The sequence below is a fragment of the Meriones unguiculatus genome, chromosome 12 (genome assembly GCF_030254825.1).
Source record: "Meriones unguiculatus strain TT.TT164.6M chromosome 12, Bangor_MerUng_6.1, whole genome shotgun sequence".
In the NCBI taxonomy this organism is placed as follows: domain Eukaryota; kingdom Metazoa; phylum Chordata; class Mammalia; order Rodentia; family Muridae; genus Meriones; species Meriones unguiculatus.
Window position 1 is genome coordinate 23,270,276 of NC_083360.1, and position 18,999 is coordinate 23,289,274.

An 18,999-nucleotide genomic window follows, 5' to 3' on the forward strand; every position below is an offset into this window, starting at 1 on the left:
GAGAGAATCTGGCTGACTATTTGTCCCTAATGTGGTGTGGTATATTGTTTTATAAGGCAGAAAGAAAGATGCCATTGTTTCAGCCCCTCACTCAGCGCTGTTTCAAGTCAGCTCTGGAACTTTCCTGGAACTTTTCTGGAACTTTCCTGTGGGGGAGCCAGAGAGTTTTCTTCTGCCTACACAGGACTGAGTGAGCATGTTTGTCACCAACTATCCTTGTTTAATTGAGACATAAATGACATCCTAGTATGATTGTTTCTACTTGGGACCAAAAATGCATGAAGGAGATAAGACCATTTAAAAGCAGGTAACATAGAAAGCATGCCTGCTATCTTTCTCCTTTCTCTCTCATATAAACATATATATATGTACATAAATATGCATGTATCAGATAAACTGTAATTTAAAAGCCTCCCTTTCCATTTTTGCACATCCATGTGCTTCTCTTTTCTGCATTCAATCAACAGTGGGTAGAATACATTTGAAAAAGAAATTGTATCAGCACTGAGCAAATGTGAAACAAACTTGTTTTTGTTAATATAAATTTAACCACCTTAAACAGTATAGCTAAGTGACCACATACACAGAATTAACCTTGTACTATATGTTATAATTAATCTAGGGATAATTTAAAATAGACTAGTGGGCATACATAGGGTATATAACATTTTATATATGAGACTTCATGGATTTTGATATACTTGGGAGTTCTGAAACCCATCCCTTGTATATATTAAGGGATAGTTACATATGTGTGATGATTCTAAATAAAATACAACCTACAGTGTTATATTAAAGTTTTACTTTTTTAAAATTTTACCTCCTCACTGTAGAAGTCCTCTTTTTGGGCCTTTGCTGAGATACTACTATTGTCATAATGCCCTCCCTCCTCAATTGTTTGTTGAGGTTTAACACCCTATGTAGTAATATTAGGGGTGAGGCTATTAGAAGATGATTAGTTTATCCACCTCTTTAATGGTGGAGCCCTCAACATTGAGATTAGTGCTCTCTGCAAGGAAGCCCAACCAAGGAAGCTTGAGTATTTCATTGGCCACAGGAAGACACATTGGGAACACTTTGTCCATGAAGAACAACCCTTCTACCAGGCACTAAATCTGCTTTATCTTGAATGTCACAGTGTAATAGCACATAACTGCTACTTCTGTTATGGACTAACTCAAGTTGTTACATTATTTAGTAGTCTAAACACAAGGGCAGCCACTTTCCTATGAGTAACACCATGTCCCTAAGGGTAGTTATTTTTTTCAAGTCTAGAAAATAAGCATATAAAAATTCTTCCATTTTCAAAGTTTATAAAGTATACAAACAATAAAAGTCATATCGTGTACTTAGTTCCTGTGGTTGTTGTGGCAAAGTACCACAAACTAGAGGCTTAAAATAACACACATTAATTCTGTCCCTGGTCTGGAGGCCAGAGTCTGAAATGAAGACTAGGCAGGGTCATGTTCCCACTTAGCCTTGGCAGGAGGCATTTGCCTCATTTGGCTTCTGGTGGTCCAGGGCATTTTGACGTGTAGTAGTTTCTCTAGACCTCTGCTTTTGTCTTCTTCGTGTGGCCATGATTTTGTAAGGAGACTTATTCAGAGTTTTTCCGTTAGACCTATCTCATTTTTACTAGTTATATCTGTAGTTATGTATTTTCAAATAAAACAACGCTCTGAGGTTAGTTACTGGGGAGTAGAAGATCAACACACTGTCTTGGAGGCACAGAGTTCAAGTAGTAACAAACTATAAAAATGAAGCTGTATTGGATAAATGCATGGCATTTAATTCATCCAGTTTTTGGCTCATTTGTCTACATAATGCATAGAACAGCTCTTGAATTAAAGATGAGATTTAGTAAGGATGTAGTAGTCATCAGGAACACTTTGCAAATCTGGAGGTTTATATGTTTATGAGTGAGAGACCCCATTTTACCTAACATTTGCTAGGTTGTGCTGCCTTAGGGTCAGTAGGAAATTTATTTGGGGCTCCAGCACATGCCAGGTCTTTGCTTCTTGCACATTGTCCTCACAGCCCTATGCATCTTAACATTTTCCCAGCCAACAGGCACTACTATGCTGTGAAATGGAATGAGTCTTTCTGACTGATGGATAGTTAATTGTAGGGATGACAGAGGAAGCAAAAAGAGGGCCAGAACTTTCATTAGAAGCCATGAAATACAACATGACTGTACCAGGGTTTCTGGCCCCACTTACCTCCTAGGCTTACTGGAAGAGCCCCAAATCAATCTAGTTCTCATTATGGTTCTTAGGACAGTCAGGCACTGGATAGTCCAATTAGAGGAACGTTGGGGATAGCTGCTTAGGATTCCACATATATGCTGTTTTCTTGACCTGGCTATCAAGCAGTCCTGCTTTACTGCTGCTGGCTCTAGGCTCTTAGGTCACTTGCACCCAGAGCCCTTTGTTTACATGCTTATCCACATGCCCTCCCTTGCACACCTGCCTATGGTGACCCAGTTCCAACATGACTTGGATCTGCAAAAAGCAGCCACCTCCCACATTAAACATGCAGTAGGAAGACAACTCAGCTGGCAGACCATTGCTTGCTCACTTGAGTTGTTGACTCAGGTAGTGACTGTGTGTTAAATCAATCATTGTTCAGTTTTCCTGGGGATCAGTGATCTAAGATTTGTCAGTAGGAAGGGATTCTCTGGTAGATGAGCTGAGAATTTGCAGCTTCACCTTCTTTCAGTTCTGTCTGATCAACCAGCCTCTTGATCTAGCTGCTTGCTGCCATGTCTTCCTCACCATTATTTACTCTCCATCACAGAAACATTAGGCAAAATTAATTCTTACTTCATAAGTTGCTTTTCTTCATAAAGTTTTATCACAGCAACAAAAGTAACTAATACATTGGTTGAATGTGAAGTGAGGTTATAAATGAAATTATACCTGCTCAGACAATGACCAGTCTAAGAAAGAAGCCTATTTTCTTTTATCCTTATGGCTTTCTATTATTTCTTTTTTCTTCTGCCTTAAATAAGTTTTGAAAGACACACACAGTATACACACACTTATAAGTGGATATTAGACATATAATAAGGGATAAACAAACTAAAATCTGTACACTTAATGAAGCTAAGCAAGAAGGAGGACCATGGGTAAGATGATCAATCTTCATTCAGATAGGTAAATGGGATGGGCATCAGAAGAGAGAAAAACAGGAAACAGGACAGGAGCCTACCACAGAGGGCCTCTGAAAGACTCTACCCAGCAGGGTATTAAAGCAGATGCTAAGGCTCATAACCAAACTTTGGGCAGAGTGCAGGAAATATTTTGAAAGAAGGGGGAGATAGAAAGACCTGGAAAGGACAGGAACTCCACAAGGAGAGCAATAGAACCAAAAAATCTAGGCCCAGGGGTCTTTTCTGAGACCTATACTCCAACCAAGGACCATGCATGGAGATAACCTAGAACCCCTGCATAGATGTAGCCCATGGCAGCTCAGTGTCACTAGTGGGTTCCCTAGTAAGGGGAACAGAGACTGTTTCTGACATGAACTCAGTGGCTGGCTCTTTGATCACCTGAGGAGGGAACAGCCTTACCAGGCCACAGAGAAAGAAAATGCAGCCAGTCCTGATGAGCCACTCTCAGATGGAAGGAGATGAGGACCACCCCTATCAGTGGACTTGGAGAGGGGCATGGGAGAAGATGAGGGAGGGAGGGTAGGATTGTGAGGGGATGAGGGAGGGGGCTACAGCTGGGTTACAAGGTGACTAAATTATAAATAATATAAAAATTTAAAAAGGTAAAAATGTTTTGAAGCTATAAAACCAACATGTGTTTGCTACAAGTTTTTAAATTTTTTAATAAAAATGAAGCCAAGAATTTAAAACTGTATGTGCCATATCAACACCCAAATATACTGGCATCGCTTTCTATGTTTAGATTTGTATGTTTAATAAATTATTTCTAATCACTATGTTGCTGTGCACTGTACTAGAGGAGCCCCTGAGTCAACGTCTTGACTTGATGAGATTCAATTCACCCTCATGTGAAATTTAGAACTGGAGTGTTTCTGTCTCTAGACAGTAACTTAGAGACTCAGGTTTCTATCATTTTGTGATTCTGGTATCTTTAGCCCCATGATTCCTAGGTTGTTGACTAAAGGATTTTTAGGAGAATATTTTATAGGTAGACTTAAAGGTGACCATGATGCCTTTTTCTATAGATTGTTACCTTGGTTCAGACTTAGTATCATGAGCCCTATGTTAAAACTCCTATTGAAGTTAGCTCCAAGAAATTGTTAGCACTATGCCATGACTGAAAGCCAAGAAGATACAAGTTTGTGAACTTTTAACTCATATTCTGAAAATTGAAATAATTCTATGGCCATTACTTCAATTCATGATTTTTAATTGAAAATTGTTACTAGGCTTTCTCTATATTATTATACAATCTCTTTAATAGCAGGTAGATGTCATGTTCCCATGTCACATAGAGTTGCAGGAATATGTGTGAGGATCCTCAGCAGATATCTGCAGAGCTCAACACTAACCCTCTACTTCCTGGCTTTTGTTCTAGTGCCTTGTTACACTGTACATCTACACAAACATATTGAAGAAAAAATGAGAAAATATATGACATGATAGAAACCACAATGATAATTTAGGCATCATTTGAAGGTTTGATAGAAAATGACAAACTACAGCTCCAGTATTTTTCTTTTTTTTCCCTCAATTTCAATTTTTTTTATTCAATCACATCCTTGTTATAGTTTGTCTTTCCTCCCCTCCCAGTCTCACCCTTCCTACCTTCCTTCCCCTGCTCCCTCCCCTTTTGCTTAGAAAATGGGAGCTCCCTTTCCTAGCCACCCCACCTCATCTCGTGGCATCAGGAATGAACATGTCTTCTTTCCCTGTGGCTGGGAAAGATAGTCCCACCAGGGAAAAGTGATCGAAAGGCTGGCAAGTGAGTCCTTGTGTAAAGCAATCTGCACTTCCCTTACAAGAGGACTCACAGGAAGCCTAGCCTGCTACATTTTTGTAGGTGACTCAGGTCCAGTTTGTGCACAGTCCTTGGTTGATGCTTCAGTCTCCTCCAGCCCCTCTGGCCTTTGGTTAGTTGGCTCTGTTGGTTTTCTTGTGGAGCTGCTGTCACCTCCAGAGCCTTTCCTCTTTCCTCCCACTTTTCCAAAAGACTCCAGTGTTTGGCTATGAGTCTTGGTATCTTGTTTAGAGGCTCTGTTGAGTAGAGACTCTTAGGACAATTCTGTCAGGCTCCTGCCTGCAAGTTTAGCAGAGTGTCCTTCATAGAGTCAGGGGTTGGCTCTCTCCCATAAGGTAGGCCTTTGGCTGGACAAGGCATTGGTTGGGCATTCCCTCAGTCTCTGCTCTATCTGCTCTATCTTTATGCCTGCATATCTTGTCGGCAGGGTAAATTTGGGGAAGAAGTTTTGTGGGTGGGTTGGTGTTACCCTCCCTCCACAAGGAGACTAGTCTAGTTAGAGGGTGTCCTCTTCAGTCTCTATGGCTTCTGCTACTAGGAGTCTCTGCTTTGAGTGCCCCTCATATCCTCCCAGGAGACTACCCTGACTTAGGTCTCCAGCTTGTTACAGAGGTAACCTCACCCTCAGTTTCTTTTCTTTCTACAGGCCTTCTGTCCTCTCACCCATGTTCTTTCTATGTCTGACCTTCACTCTCTTATCTCTCTGAATCACCTCTCCTATCTTGTTCACTCTCTTCAGCCACTACTTAAATCTCACTCCCCTTCTGAGTGAGATTTATACATCTTTCCTAGGTTCCTCAATGTTACTTGTCCTCTTTGCGTCTGTACATTGTAGTATGCTTATCCTGTACTATATGGATAAAATCCACTTATAAGCCAATACATACCATGTGTGTCTTTCTGGGTCTGTATTACCTTACTCAGGATGATCTTTTCCAGTTTCATCCATTTGCCTGCAAATTTCATGATTTTTTTTTCAATGCTGAGTAGTGTTCCATTGTATAAATGTGCAACAGTTTCTTTGTCCATTCTTCATTTGAGGGACATCTAGGTTGTTTCCAGGTTTGGGCTATTGTGAATAAAGCTGCTATGAACATAGCTGAACAAGTGTCCTTGCTGTATGATGGACTGTCTTTTGGGTATATACCCAGGAGAAGTATAGCTGGATCTCGAGTTAAATCTGTTCTCAATTTTCTGAGAAAGTTCCAGATTGATTTCCCAAGTGGTTGTATAAGTTTATATCCCCACCAGCAATGAAAGAGTGTTCCCCTTTCTCTATACCCTTGCTGGAATGTACTGTTGCTTGAGAATTTGATCATAGCCATTCTGACCTGTGTGAGATGGAATCTCAAGAGATGTTTTGATTTGCATTTCTCTAATTACTAAGGAAGTTGAGCAAGGCCCATACCTAAACATAATAAAGGCTATATACAGCAAGCTGATTAACAACATCAAAATAAATGGCAAGAAACTAAAAATAATTCCTCTAAATCAGAGACAAGGCTGTTCACTCTCTCCATACCTCTTCAAGACAGTACTTGAAGTTCTAGCTAGAGCAATGAGACAGCTAAAGGAGATCAAAGGAATACAAACTGGGAAGGAAGAAGCAAAAATATTGTTGTTTGCAGATAATATAATAGTGTGTGTAAGAGACCCCAAAAATTTCACCAGAGAACTCCGTCAACTGATAAACAGCTTTAACAAATTGGCTGGATACAAGAGTAATTAAAAGAAGTAAGTAGCCCTTCTGTAAATAAACTACAAACAGGCTGAGAAGGAAATTAAGGAAACTACACACTCCACCATAACTACAAATAATAAAAAGTATCTTGGTGTAACTCTAACCAAGAAAGTGAAAGACTTGTAAGACAAGAATTTCAAGTTTCTGAAGAAAGCAATTAAGGATGACATCAGAAGATTGAAAGATCTCCCATTCCATAAACCCGTAGGATTCACGTAGTAAAAATGACCATGTTACCAAAACCAACCTACAAATTCAATGCAATCCCCATCAAAATAACATCAGTTCTCTACAGAACTTGAAAGAACAATTCTAAACTTCATATGGAAAAACAAAAAACCCAGAATTCTTAAAACAATCCTATATAATAAAAGAATTTCTAGAGGTATCTCCATCCCTGACTTCAAGCTATACTACAGAGCAATAGTAATAAAAACTTCATGGTACTGGCAGAAATAGACTGGTTGATCAATGGAATAAAATTAAAGACTCAGAAATAAACCTACAAAACCTATGGTTACTTGATTTTTTTTTTCACAAAGGAACCAAAAGCATACAATAGAAAAAAGACAGCATCTTCAGCAAATGGTGCTCGTCTAATTGGATGTCTACAAGTAGAAAAAAATGCAGGTAGATTCATATTCGTTGCCCTGCACAAAATTCAATTCTAAGTGGATCAAAGATCTCAATATAACTCTGGGCACACTAAATCTATTAAAAGAGAAAGTAGGAAAGAGCCTCAGACTCATTGGCACAGGGGACAACTTTCTGAACAGAGCACCAAGAGCACAGGCTCTAAGATTAACAATCAATAAATGGGACCTCTTGAAACTGGCAAGCTTCTGGGAGACAAAGGACACTCTCAATAGAATGAAACACAGCCTACAGACCGAGAAAAGATCTTCACCAATACTACATCTGACAAAGGGATAATATTCAAACAATAATGAATTCAAGAAACCAAGCACCAATGAACAAAATAACCCGATTAAAAAATGGAGCACAGAACTAAACAGAGAGTTCTCAGCAGAGGAATCTTGAATGCCAGGAGGCACTTAAGGCTCAGATATTCAAAGAGAAAAAAATGAAAACTCTTAGCATAAATGTAATATGGATGTGGCTCGGTGGATTGCAAGGGTTTGGAGAGCTCATCACTTACACTAAGTGCTTGGTTTGGCCTATTGCCACTGTTCTTTGAATTAGATTTGACCCTTTAAAATTTTAAACAACTGGCTAACTGCAAGGCCATCCAGCCCATGCATTGGGCTTACAAAAAAATGGGGACTGGCCTCTGCTGTCTGTTTTGGAATGTCAAAACCAACTCTTGGAACCAAGAAAATGTTTTGTTAGGGTGTTTCCTTCTCATAGTATCCCATTGAGGGCCACAGTTCCTGAGGTTTAAGAATAACTGGGAATACTTAGAATTCAGCTCATACCTATTTTCTGTGTTCTGAGTAAGCAGCAGGCTTGCAGAAGCCAGGAAGATACATTTGATACACACTGCAAAGACTTGATGAGATATACACACACATATATGTGTGTACATATATCGAGCACCCTGCTGTTACTAAGAGCTATCTAAAAAGAAAAAAAAAATATAGCCATCCCCTGAAGCATATATAAATTGCTTTTTTAGACCCTATAAAATTTTAGCTAGCACCAAACATAGACCTTCATTCATCATCCTGCAAGCAAGGCCTGCCAAGGGAAGCCAGTTCTTCCTGAGCCCAGAGTGGCAACACTCCAGGATTGGCAGAAATCAAATGAGTCATTTCCTGGTTTAGTTTTAGATAAATAATCAGAAAGATTGTCTAGATTATGATCCAAAAGACATTTTTCATAGCTCTGGAGGCCTATGATGCCTCAGAGCTTCAGATGGAGGCACACTTTTCTGATGATTTGATTGTATAATACTGAAGAGATGACAGATAAACTGACGAGATCTGGAGTAAAGTTTCAGTGCACAGAGGATTTATAAAGTGCAGTGTGGTGAACATACAAAGAATTTCTTTCACTTTTCACATTTTGACCTTGGAAGCCTGGTTGACATCTAGGGGTAGTGAATTTGCCGAAGACCACACCTTCCTATGCAAACCCACCTGTCTAGAGCCCATATCACCAATTGATACTCAACAGGCTCCTCTTTCTAGGTCACTGTCCACTTGTTTCAATCACCCTGGGGTCAGATACCAGAGAGCAAAAGTGTTCCTTATTCTCTAGATCACTATGAGAATGTTCAAACAAGAGACTTCTAGGCCTGCTTAGCACACTCATCAGTTTTTCCTACAGCAATCACGGCATAGTTTCTTTCTAATGTTTTAACCATTTCCTCTCTCCAATAGCCTTCCCTTGTACTTCTCTATGTGCCCCCATACCACGGGGTATCACTTCCTCTTGGAAAGTATAAACATAGAAAACTCTTTCCAGTGGCAGACATTTCTTTATCTGTGGCCCTAGCATCTTTGAATAATAATAAAACCGACATTTTAAGATGACAAAAGGGGAAAACATGAAAACAAGAACAAGGATTGTAGTTATAAAAACTTATTAAGAATTTTAAAAACAAGGAAAATAACAACATGGATAATAGTTCCAACTCAGTTACTAACTTGTTGGGAGATTTTTGGCAAGGTCTTCTAATTTTCCTGATTGTCAGTTTTCTGGTCTCTGGATTTTCCCAGATGAATCTTTAAATTTCTTTAGATCCTCCAAGTCTACCAGTTTATTCCTTTAGCATGTGGAGGCCTGTTCCTTGAACACTATTTGAAGTGATATGTCTTTTTCACTAAACATTTATACAGGATGTGCTGTCTGACAAATAGTAATATAAGTTCTAGGGATCCAAGGATGAATAAAAAGAATTTTTTATTTCAAATACCTAATATGATATACCATTAGTAGTGCTGCCTTTGGGAGTCCAAAAAAAACAGCCTTGAAATAAATTCAAACATGTTTGCCTTTTTCCCCAAACAGTGGGAACACATGTCAAAAGCTTAAATGTCACCTAAGACAATGCAGAACTAACTTTAAATGTACAGACCTGTTATTATCATGAGATACTTCCCACATCCAGTTTTCTACTTCACACACTCACACACAGAAAGAGAAAGAGAGAGAGAGAGAGAGAGAGAGAGAGAGAGAGAGAGAGAAATTCCATTTTTGATAGTCTCCATCCATTACCTGGAACTCCTCCCCCATTTTATATGTATATATTTTTAATGTTCTGTGGCCTCCTCACTGCCGTCAGCCAATAGTCAACACTGCTGCTGCCCTTCTGGGAATTTAATGCATTCCCCATTCAAATATGCTTTCCTGTTTGCCGTATGGATAATATTTTCAAAAAATATTAAAACAAGGTATTTTTCATTTCCCATAAAATATGTTGCATAGCAGTTCCCCCTGTTCAATGAATCAATGCCATTCATTGCTGTGAAAGATTGTGGCCACTAACTAGAACAAAGAATTCATTGCTCCATTTTGAGTTTCACACTAGATTTTTATTTTAAGTACATGGAGAGATAACATTCTTGACAGTCTACTTATTATGGACAGAGATTTGTTTTCCTTACTCTAAATTCCCCAAACCACCTTTTATATATGTGTATAAAATAGACTAAGTAACTGAGCTATGTTTGCTTTTAGTTGTAGTGTAAAGGAGATACTGAAATTTATTCCACACAGAAAAAACCACACTGATATGGGGCAAGTATGAAGACATAGTGAGTATGAAGATGCTTTCTTGAGCTTTAGAAACTACACAAAATGTTACATTCATGGCATCCTTACTCATTGTGATTAACATGCTGGGCATGCCATTGAGAAGTGGAAGAAAAAAACCCAGCTTGCTTCAATTTCTTTTGAAAATTCTAGAAAGCATATCCAGTTTGGGACCCACTGGTGAGTCCACCAGACTGATGGTTACTCCCAGACTCAGGAGAACGGAGTTGGCCATGATGAAACTCTGTGAGAAACCAAATAAAACCAAAACTAGTTAATAAGGATAACATATTTATAGAGGAAGGAGGGGAGGAACAGGAGAGACCAGAACATATAATTTACATTTACAAAATTGTGAAAGAAGAAAATTTGCTAAAAACATACAGAACATTCAGTTTAATAATAGATAAGTTGTGTGATGTGCACTGTATGTTTATTAGTTGGTTATTCTTTATAGCACATATGTAGTCATAAATCACTTGCGTTTTGTGAAAAAGATAGGAGTATTAAAATGTACATGGAGGGCTCACAGAGTATGAAATTAAGGACCTGAGTTTACATCTCCAGAACTCATAAATGACATACAGACATGTATGTATCCATATAAACATCTATGTTCTATGGAGAAGACAGAAGATGGAGACAAGCGAATCTGTGTAAGTTGGAGGGACAGCTATTGCACAGAAAAACAACAGAAAACCTATTTCAAACAAGGAAGAAGAAAAGAACTCGCAGGTGAGGTTGTTCTCAGACCTTCACAAGAGTACCATCATTTCCACACACAAGTGAATCTGCACATATATTGCCGCCCCTCCCCCACACACCTTCCCCCTACACACTCCCACACACACCATAAACAAACCACAAAGAAAAATTACAGATTCATATGTTGAGTTGTAATAGCATAATTCAGTAGACATCAGGGCTATAAATGTACCTCTTTCTGGGTCTTACAGCTGGGTCTTACAGCTGGTTCAAACTAAACTCATACCCTAAGAAATGGGTTGGGGCAGGCATCTTTCTGTGACATTAGATGTTCAATTTGGTTGTACTATGCCTGACATTATTCTCACAGAATTTCATGAATCTGAACAATGACTTACAGGGTTTTAAACTCAGTTTTTACCCTGTAGAGAATTCTAGACATTTGTAAAATGGAAAATAATTGGTTATTACAGTGGCACTCAAAGGGTGGTCCCTAGACCTGTCTCACCTAGGAATGTGTGAGGGATTAAACTTCTTGGAACCTCAGCTAGAACTACTAAGTTAGAAACTCTGGGGTGATTCCCAGAAATGTGTTTGGACTGGCCCTTTAGGAACACCTGATACACAGTGGAGTCTGCAAATCCACTGTGTTATCATGACAATCATCAGTATATTCAGAAAGTAATTTTTCTTCTTTCCAAGACTCACAAATAAAATTCCTATGCATATTTTAAAATGGAGGGATAGCTGCCTGCTAAATGTAATAAATAAAAGAACATCTCTGTCAGGAAACCACAAGAGAAAGTGAAACAGAAATAATAAAATCTAATGTGGAATGAGTAATATATGCTAAGCCCTGGGAAATGTGGATTGGATAAGAAAAGCATTGTGCTAATGCACAGACACGCTCATACTCTGAGGGGAAAAAACCCCAGGTTTTTCTAAATTTTAGAATCGTGATCTTGGAGAAAACTGGCTGTAGATGCATATGCCTGTAATCCACAGCACTGAGGAGGCTGGAGTAGGTGGGTTTTGAGCTCAAGGTCAGGCTTGAAGACTGAAAAATAGAAGAAGATGTAGCTAACGAGAAATTTACCAACATGCTTAAGCTGTAGATGTGGGTACTTGAGCAGTAGTAGGCCCCTGTTTAACACAGATGCAACACCCAGGGCATGAGACAGACAAGAGTTAAGTGCCTTACAAAAGGAGCAGAAGATGAAGACAACAAGGCAAGTGGACTGATTCCGCAAAGTGTTAGAAGATGAGAAACATGACTGGGAAAGTAAAGCGGAGAAGGGGGTAAAATCCTAAGGGTGGTGGATGCTGTAAAATTTCACAGTAAAGACCAAGGATGCAGCAGGAGTTAGCCTTTTAATTTATGCTGGAAGAAGATGAGGGGATAAAAAATCATGTGGTCACCTCTGCAATGAGCAGATCAATAAGAATGGGCAACAGATGAAAGTGGGCTGAGTGGGGTGGGCATCCCCAGCAAAGGGCCATTAGGGCTCATGGCCTCGGGCAGCTTCGCTGATGTGACTAGGGAAACCACTATGGAAGAGTACAGTGACCTGACATTGGTGAGTTCTCCCAGAGACGAACAGCCAATGGTAGGCATGAAGATGGTGTGGAGGAACCTGATTGGTCATCCAAAGCTATATAACATGCCCTCTCTTCCTAAATAAAGGAGTCTGCAGCTGCTTGCCCTCAGTTTGCATTCATCTGACTCCAGGTGTCTCTGTGATGACTCCATGCCTCTCACCCTTACAGCTTGGACCTCCTGTCCTCACCCACAGGGTGTACCCTTGCAAGAAGGACCAACAGAGTGGGAGTTTATCTAGTGTGCTGGGGATGCCAGAAGTTGCCAGGAGGTATGAGTGAAGGCACAGAGTTAGAAAATATAACAAAAGCAACACAGGCAAGGTGCTGAGACCACTGCAGCTCACTGTTAGGACTTTGGTATATGTGAGATATGGAGTCCCTATTGGATGCTGAGCAGAAGGGGCCTTGTGTAACTTTGAAAATGAGAAAAGACTGTGCAGGTGGGTTTAAAGGCGGTCAAAACAATCTGGGTGAGGGATAAGTTCATCACAATTTGAAGTCATCCAGAAGGTGTGTGATTCTACATCGTCAGGCTCAACTCTGTAAGCATTCATTTCACCAGTTTCTGAATGAGAGCTCCTGACAAGAATCCTATTTTCTGAGTCATACTTTTATCATAATAATGCTTTAATTTAATATAAAAAACAAATGGAATAGGCTCTATATCATGATTGTCACATTTTATTTTTTGGCAAAGACCTACTTCTCAATTTTCTTGACTCAACAGCCTTTAGTTAGAGAATACCATTTGGAAAGATTAGAATTGCATGTTCTGTTCAGAGAGAGTAGGATACTTTGTGAATAGAAGAGAACTTTGAATTTCCTAGACCCCTCAGTCTGCTGTGTTCATACTCTATTGACAATTGTTTAGACTTAATCTTTACTTGGCAATGAAAATGTTCCTACGCTCTGTACATTTGTCTTCAATAGCAGTCTGAGTGCAAGATCACTTAATGGCTCAAAAATTAATAAAGAAAACCATGTATGAAAATATAACTATGTAAAGATTGACATACCTCCAACTTTTGTCAAGACAAAACTTCTCCTTACCTGTGTTTGTTTCTCATTTTATCTACACCTATAATTATTTACTCTATGTCAGCTTGTTGCTTTTATAATCATTTAATGGGTTCATATAAACCTTTTTCATTGAGACACCTTTTAAATATGTAAATATTGTTTGAGTATCTTGAGTTGGGATAGAAAGTGTCATAACCTTTACATTAAAAGCAATGACCCTACTACATACCAGAGGCCAACAAACAAGAAGCCCAGGTTCAGGAAGGTGTTACATTTTTGGAGCTGCTGGACAATGAGGTCCCATAGATTTCCAGACATTATTGCCATTTGCTCTTGGTTGTCCTCTAGAACTTGGTGGTAAGACTCTATTGCTGAAGACACCACATATGTGAGTAATAGAATATGATGACATCAAGCTGTTATATACCTGGATATTTTCTCCTCATTGGCTAGCTTTCATAGTTCTGGAATGTGCAAGCTATGGAGAAGAATAGTAATCACAGTCATAACCCATTGTGAACTCTGTGAGCTACAATGATTGACTTGCCCATTGATGCAATAGTGGCACAAACATCATGTCTGCAACCAATAATTTTCTGGTTGGATAAGATGTCCACCACTGTTGAGCCAAGACCTCATGGCAAGACAGGTAATAGGCCCTAGGAGAGAATCTAACCTTACCATGTTGCTAAATGTTCAAAGTATTAAGCTGACAGCTAATGACTTATCATTATACCCACAGATCAGTGCATCTGTTATCATTCCTCTGAGAAGCCTTTATTTCATAATATATGGTGATTAATGAGAGACTGTCAACTTATCAAGGTGCAGAGAATAAAGGACTGCAGAAAAATAAATCCTAAATTGAACTTGAATAATATATACCCCACCAAGGCTCAGGGATCATTGTGGATGAGCAAGGAGAAGGAATGTAAGAACCAGAGAGGGTGGAAAACTACAGGAAAATATCTGAACAGAGCAGGACAGCTGAAAATAAAAACTCATGTGGTTTTGACAGCATTTACAAAACTGTGCAAGCACAACCACACCAAATACCAGCATGAAGAAAGACACTGGGCACACAGTTCCACCCTTGATTGTGGAGTGACTGGCAATCTTTAGCTTCTAGGAAAGAAAGGATCAATATTCTTTTAGAATATTGATCTAGTACAAGAACACACATCCCAAAATATGTGGATAACACAAATCGGTTTTTGAGGTTTAGAAAGACAGACAGACAGACAGACAGAAAGAAAGAAAGAAAGAAAGAAACAAACAAACAAACGAAGTTGATAGGTGGGAAGTAGTGATGGACCTGGAAAGTTTTAAGGAGACTAAATATGACCAAAAAATCATTCTACAAAGCGCAAAACTCTCAAAGATTTAATAACAATTTAACAAAAGGATTTTAGTAAAACAATTGTTGAAGGATTTACATTTTTGAGTTCTTGCTTTGTTTTCATTTTGATGATAAAATGCTCTGACAAAGCAATTCAGGGTAAGACTGGCTTATTTTATCTAGCAACGAGGTTACAGTCCGTCATATCAAAGAGGCCAAGGCAGCAGAAGCTTGACGCATCCAGTCACATCCATAATCAAGGGTATAGAGAGAATGAAAACATGCATGGATGTACTCAACTCATTCGCTTTACTCTTATGCAGTTGCGGATTTCAATTCAGAGAACAATATTGTTCACTTTTAGGTTGGCTATTTCCCACACCAAGTTAGCATTAGCAACAAAATTCGACATGCCAACCTTATCTAGACAATAGACCTGGACACAGGCCAACCATATCTAGACACTAAGACTCTCCTCCTAGGCATATATATATGTGTGTATATATATATATATATATATATATATATATATATATATATATATATAAAACAAAGTGACAATCAAAATTAATCACCACACATAGTCTATTTAGGTGTATATAGCAAAATACCATAGACTGGGTGATTACAAGCAAAAGTAATTTATTTCTTATGGTTCAAGAGGCTGAGAAGTCCAAGATTAGGGTACTAACAAATATGTGTCTGCTTAAGACTTACCTTATAGTTTACAAAGAGAACTCTCTTACTGCCTCCTCATGTAATAGCAGCTTCCATGAAATAGATCTTTTTTCATGTGGACACTAATCCTATTCACAAGGGCCCCACAATCATGCCTTAGCAACCCTGGAAGGCCCATCACCTACAACCAACATGAATTTTACTGGAGTGTTCTCATTCAGACCTTCAAAGTTTCAAGTTCAAATTATGGTCATTTAAAAACACAAGAGCAAAACTTAAGGAACTGGTGACAGTATGTGAAGAAGGGGTGTCCAGAATAAACTCAGAGGTTGAAAACAAATAGTATAAAGTTGGCATTAAGTGAAATAAAGACGATTGTAAAAAAAAAAAAAGATAGAAAGGATCGTCATTGAAATATCAGGAGAAACAAAGAGGGATAAAGAAGCACTTGAGTAGACAGTTGAGTGATGGTCTAGATTTTGAAACAGTCTAAATTAGAAATATAAATTTTAGTGTTGTCAGATACATTTCATAGCTATGAATCTGGATGTAAGAGAAGAGAAACCAGACTTCAGTGAACATTGGTGTCCTTCAAAATGAAGATGTCCCTTAACCAAAGAGTGGATAAAGAAATTGTGGCACATTTACACAATGGTATACTACTCAGCTGTTAAAAACAAGGAAATCATGAAATTTGCAGGCAAATGGATGGAAATAGAGGTAACCGAGAAGTGGAAAAACACACATGGAATATACTCACTTATAAGTGGATATTAGCCATATAATACAGGATACTGCATCCTACATACTACAATCCACAGACCTAAAGAAGCTAAAAACCAAGGAGTACCCCAGGGAGGACGCTTAATTATCATTCAGAAGGGCAAATAGAATTGACACTAGAAGTGGATGAAGAGAGGGAACAGGATGAGAGCATACCGTAAATATCCTCTCATAGACTCAACTCAGCAGGGAATAGAAGCAGATGCAAAGACACAGTCAAACTTTGGGCAGAGTTCAGGGAGTCCTAGGAAAGAGCTGGGGAATAGAAGGACCCAAAGGGGACAGGAGTTCCATAAGAAGATCAACAGAGGGAACAAACCTGGGCCCACGCGGTCCTTCACCAATCAAAGACCAGGCATGGAGAGGACCTAGACCTCCTGCTCAGATGTAGCTGATAGGCAGCTCTGTCTCCTAATAAGAGGAGCAGAATTGGAAAGTTCTGCCCACAATTTGATTACTTTCCCCTGGGGAGCATTGCCAGGCTACAGAGGAAGAGGATGCAGGCAGTTTCTAATGAGACTTTATAGCCTGGGGTCAGATGGTATTTCCCTTTCTGAGAAATAGGGAAGGGAAATAGGGGAAAGAAGGTGGAAGGGTGGGACCAGGAGGATATAAGGAAGAGGGCTGCAATTGGGATATAAAGTAAATAAATTATAAAAAAATAAATTAATTAAAAAAAATTAAGAACCTTGGGACACAGAAAGCCAGGAAAAGGGTTAATGCGCAGCCATTTGTGGGGGACAGGAGACCAAGTGTATGCAGTGTCTTAGAAAACATGGAAAGGTTTGCTCTGGAAGATGGACATATCCACTGCAAGCTTGTAGATCAAATAAGATGAGTATTAAGACTTAGATATCATCATAGGAAAGGTGAGTCTCTAGTTTTCATCACTGGTTTCCACAGCCTGGGGCTGAGGGTTGATGATGGCAGAGCAAGATAAAGGAGTATTTTACGGTGATAGCTGTTCTGTTTCTCAGTTATGATAATCTTTATGATTATGGTGTGTGTCAATATTCCCTGAAAAAATAACATGAGATAATTTTTCTGTAGGTTGAGCCATGGAGAGAGGAACTGAGAGAGCCAATACTTCTTTTTAAAATGTTTAAATTTAAAGGTAGACAGATAAGTGTGTCAAAACTTCAAAAGGAAGTAAACAATATCCTTTGAAAATTGCATACATATATATTATTTCCACCCTACTACCTCCCTTCAACTATCCCTTTTCTCTATCTTGTTTCCATCCCAAAGGAGTGTCTTCTACTGTTATTATTGTTTTTGTTGTTGTTATCATTGCTAACCCCTTGAGTCCCATCGATGCTACTCATATTCCAATGAGTATGGGTCACTATTGAGGCATGAACAACCTATCAGTAGTCATATTTCCAAAGAAAAGTGACTCTTCCTCTCTTAAAATCTGTCAATTAATCATATTCTTCCTCTAGGAGTAGATCTTTGGGAATCTAACCATGCTGGAATTTTGTCTGTTTTGCTGTGAGTTCATAAATGCAATACATGTGCCATGTCCAAAGGACAGCATTTTGTAATATTCCTTCCACCCTCTACTCTTACATTCCTCTTAATCCTTCTGTGATGTTTCATGACTCACAATGGTGGTGGCGTGTGTCTGTGGTGCTAATGTGCATATCCTGTTTAGAGTGGAGCACTCATTCTCTTATTCTTGGCTGTTTCATTAGTTATGTGTCTTTTCCTGAACATTCTGTACCCCGAAAACAAAACAAGTTTCTCTAACCAAGACTGAACACTGCCCATGTCTATGAATAACAACATAAATATTTAGAGGGTAACATGACAATATGATCACTTAGCAAATTAACAATAGCAGGTTTTACCCTAGGATACAACACCTCCTCATCAGTGAACTTCTGACCAGGATTACAGCACCAGACATAAAATTCTCCCATGAAGAGTAGGTCTCAAATACAGCTGTAAAGCAGTTAATTATCCCCTAATAATTGTGCCAATATTGCACCAGTAGGTACACCTTATCTGTCAGGTGGATATTGCATTATTCAGGGTTCAGTGATAGGAAAGATCATTGATGTCTCTTCTCTACTAGCTGCATCCATAGCATAACATAGCATAGCACTTTCCAGCACTGTGAAAACTAGACAGTAATGGGGAGCTTTCCTGGTGGCTTTGAGATGGATTTATCTAAGTTCCACAGCCCAAGTTCTCAGTGTCTTCAGCAATGAAGTCTTACTATGTAATTGTTATGGGTAACCATTGGAAATGACTAGTCTAGTTAGAGGGTAGCCTCATCAGTCTCTATGACCCAGTGGTCATTGAGTAGGGAGTTGTTCAGTTTCCATGAGTTTGTAGACTTTTTATTGTTTCTGTTGTTGTTGAGCTCCAGCTTTAATCTATGGTGGTCTGATAAGATGCAGGGGGTTATTTTATGGTACCATGCATGAAATACCTCCTGT